Source organism: Lactuca virosa, chromosome 9, assembly GCF_052849685.1.
Source record: "Lactuca virosa cultivar CGN04683 chromosome 9, Lactuca_virosa_CGN04683_v6, whole genome shotgun sequence".
Taxonomy (NCBI): domain Eukaryota; kingdom Viridiplantae; phylum Streptophyta; class Magnoliopsida; order Asterales; family Asteraceae; genus Lactuca; species Lactuca virosa.
The window spans coordinates 56,412,188-56,416,596 of record NC_136434.1 but is presented as its reverse complement, the minus strand read 5'-3'; positions in this window follow the sequence as shown (position 1 = coordinate 56,416,596).

Below are 4,409 nucleotides of genomic sequence, written 5' to 3'. Positions count from 1 at the left end.
TCGGGGCTTAGAATACGAGGTAGACGATTCCGAAGTCTGGGTCGGGCTATCGTTACGAATGACGAGGGTTTCACGGATTTGACGGTCAAGGCGATGAAATCATATGAACTTAGTATGGTGAGGACCATGCCAAGTCATGACGAATGATAGCAACAGACTCTTTACTGAACAAAAGTTTGGCCGATTTGAAAGAAAAGTCTGTTATACGATGATGTATCCCTAGTGTGTTCGACAATGTACTCTGTGTAGACTTTCTAGTGCTTTCTGTTTTCTCCTTGATGTTAACACTTCTACGTATCGTACTGTGATGAGCGATTACATACTATGAAAGTGCTTTGATAACTAGTGTCGATACTTTATACTACGATTCTCCTCGGTACCACTATGATCGCCTGACATATACAAGTTATGAATAATTAAGATGAATAAGACAGTCGACTGAGTAACTCTGCCCCAAATCCACAACCAAACAAGGAACATGAATTAAGGCGGAATCACTCACTCTTGAATGAGACAGTCGATTGAGTAACTATGCACAACCCTGATGTACATACTAAGCCATCATAGCTTCTCTGAACGAATCTTTTAGTTCTCTTGAATACTGTGACTTGTTCAGATAAGCAAGTTATTAGAATTACTTTTAAACGTTTTCCCCAACTTTTAATCTTATATAAATATAAATTAATTTTTAAAGCAATTATTATTTCGAAGACGTATTGCTGGTCGCTGGCGATTCTGGGGTAGATTCTCCTGCGGTGATCATCAGAATTCGTCCATCCGCTCCTGAGTTGTTTGTTATCGGGCAGTCCCTCCTATAGTATCCAATCTCACCACAGCCATAACAGGCTTGGTTTTCTTCAACTCCGGGGACTTGGGAGATAGGTTGAGCCGGTGCCCTGCAGAACCGGGCAGTGTGTCCCTTTCTGTGGCAGTTCAGGCACTCCATTTCCCGACATACTCCGGTGTGGTGGTAGTTACAACCATCACACTTCGGTAGAGTTCCAGCATATCGACTGGCAGATGCTGGAGTAGCAGGCGTTGTGGCGGCGTATATAGTACTCGTTTGTTGCTCTTTTGGGGGTTCCTGTGTTGTTCGCTTCTTATTCCTCTTGTTCCCCGAATTTCGTTTATAGTCCTCTCCCCTTGATGGCTCAGGAACGGGGACTACCACGCCGTGGCGGACTCCATGGTCAATGAGCCGCTGAGCCAGGCGTTTGGCACTATCGAATGTAGTTGGGTTAGAAGACAGTACATCTCCCTGAATCGGCGTAGATAAACCCCAGATGTACCTTTCTATCTTCTTACTTTCCGTGTTAACCATCCCGGGACACAGTGCTGCTAGGTCGCTAAACCTGTCAGCGTAGGTCACTATGTCCGAATCGACCATGGTGTGCTCCCATAGTTCTTGTTTTAGCTTTTGTACTTCGCCCCTCGGGCAGTATTCTTCTAATATCATTTCTTTTAGGTTCTCCCAACCTATTGAGTTAGCCACTGATAGGGTCAGTGACTTAACATGGCTATTCCACCATGTTAGGGCTTTGTCGGAGAAGGTGCAGGCAGCAAACTTCACTTTGCTCCCTTCTGGGCACGAATAGATTGCGAAGACCGAATGTGTTTTCTCGAACCATCGCATCAGAGGAATGACTCCCCCGTTTCCATTAAAGGATTTGGGTTTGCATTTCATGAAGTCCTTGTATGAACACTCCCTGGGGTGTCCGTGAGTAACTCCGGGGTTGGTTAAGTGGGTACCGCTACCAGATCTGAAGGTACCACTTTCGCTGATGTGAGATAGAGTAGATGCCACTGCGGCTGATATCGCTGCTTGGAGAGCAGCATGATCGAATTGTGGAGTTTGAGTTGGGGTTATCGGAGTAGTGCGCCTGTTCGATCTACAAGGAGGCATCTTTGCTAAAAAGAATACAAAGAGGAGATGGAAATAAGTCTATAGCAGTGGATATGAGCCGAAAGTTGAAAGACTAAGTTATCCTAGTTCTGAATGTATCTGATTCTGACTTTCATAAGGTTCTATAAAAATGATTCATAAAGAGAGTCTATACGAAAATAAACTTTATGAATCAGAAGTGGCTATCCTCGAATGAATTTTTGTGAATTGAACAACTGATACTGGCTTCATGAAAAGAAATAATTCTAACACATAGTGTGAGTAGTTTAACCACTAGCTCACGAAGTCAATTAATGTAATTATTTATTACTGTGACGCATAAGACGTTTTAGTTTCTCCGGCTGATCACTTCTTGGAAAACTCTTGTTGAATCTCTTCTTGTTCCTCCTTAACTCTTCTGTTGACTGCTATGAGGAAGTGGTTACATCTATCTGGGTTTGTCGTTCGAGAATGGAAGTGTCTAAAGAATCTATGAGATTAAGGTGAAACATTATGGGGTGATCCTTTCCGGGTCCTCCTATAATTGCGCAATGTATACAAGTTGTATATAATTTAAGATTAAATAGACCTTCGAATAAGTGATCCTACTCCAAAACCTCAACCAAACATGGAACAGGTAGTGAAGCATAGATCACAAATTCTAAGTCTATAAAATCTCAATTATATAAAACCTTGGAAGTATACACTCCGTAACCATAGACCTACCAGATGGGTCTTTACATTATCACATAAGTTATTTATATAGTTCCTAAAATACTCCTATAGTATTTTAATGTAATGAACTTGGTATGTTTTAAACTTGTTGTCGTGTTATAGCATCATAAAATACTCCCATAGTACTCTAACTTTATGTACTGATCTAGAAATCCCTCGAATAGAGTTAGGTAAGTTTTAAGACTGTTGCAACACCACATCACTCCCAAACACATGTTGGTCACATCTCGAATGAATATAGTTGATCAGGCTATATTGATCCTAGATATGATTACATAACTGTCCAGGTTTGACTGTAGTGTTCAACCTTTAAATAATTTTGTTCTGTTCTTCTTGTGATACTTGTTCTAGTATGTATATATGTATATAAGCATGTATGTATACTTTTATAAGGTATTGTTATATTTTCAAAATATTATTATCCAGAGCACGTTGGCCCCATTGTATTTATAATTGTATATCTTTTATAGGTTGATATACTTAGTTCACTATAAACAATGCTCTGATACCAATCTGTCACACCCCCAAACCAGAACGGCGGAAACGTTCGAGGGCGGAGGACGTCATGTTTAGTATCACAAGACATGCCTCATAGTAATCAAAGTAACAAAAAACCATTTCATTAGAAAGAAAGTGTTTACAAAGTATGTGGTTCACATAAGATAGACTACAAAAGTAAATAACAAAACAAGACATGAAGTTACTATGCTCCATCTTCTGTATCCCAGTGCACGTACTTGTCTACTGGTCTCCTGAGAATACAAGTTATTTTGAAAGAGTAGATCAGCATTTAAGCTGGTGAGTTCATGAGATTTTAGTGATGTAAAGTAAGTTGTAAGTTCTTTTAGAAAAGTTCGCCTGTTCCTCCAGAAAATCCTATATTTCCTGATATGATGAAAGATAAGTAAAATGACTCTACAATCCTTTATATGAGTACTAAACGGATACAAGTTATATAAAACCCAGAGTATACAAACAATCGATTGTGTGTATCTTCCCTAAGCCCACAACCAAACAAGGAACATGAAATGAGGCGGAAGGCACACATCTCATTGTTTGTTAGATCATCGTTGTATATAACCCTGGCGTATTCACTTGGTACTCACGAAGTTAACTGTAATAGTTCCTTTATATTTGATGAAAACATTCTTTAAGAAAACCCTTATTTCTTTTAGTAAAAATAGTAACCAAAATGGTTCCTTCTATAATCACTTAGTTTATACTAGCCATATATAATCTAATATCGAACAGATAGTTAATTGTGTGAATCTGCCCTAAGCCCATAACCAAACAAGGAACAAGAAATGAGGCGAAAAGCACACATCCAACTACCTATCGGATATTAATTAGATATAACCCTGATGTATAAACTAAGGTATTATAGAATTAACCACTAAAGGTCCTTTAAGTTATACCGGTTTAATAAAATGGATTAAACCCTTTTACTGTTAAGTTTCTAGTTTTGTCTACCAAATGTTCTACTTGAAAAGTATGTTTTGTACTAGAAAACGGTGTATTGAATTAGTGTGCCATGACCTGACCCATACCTGGTACTCCTTATGATTACTTAGTGTATACGAAATATATATAGCTAAGATCGGATAGATAGTAGGCTGGGTGAATCTGCTCTAAGCCCACAACCAAACAAGGAACAAGAAATGAAGAGGAAAGCACACATCCTACTACCTGTCGGATCCGATTAATATAATCCATGATGTATAAACTAAGGAATCATAAAGTTCGAATTGTAAGCCACTTTCTACTGAATGTACTAATACTCGACTATTTTGTT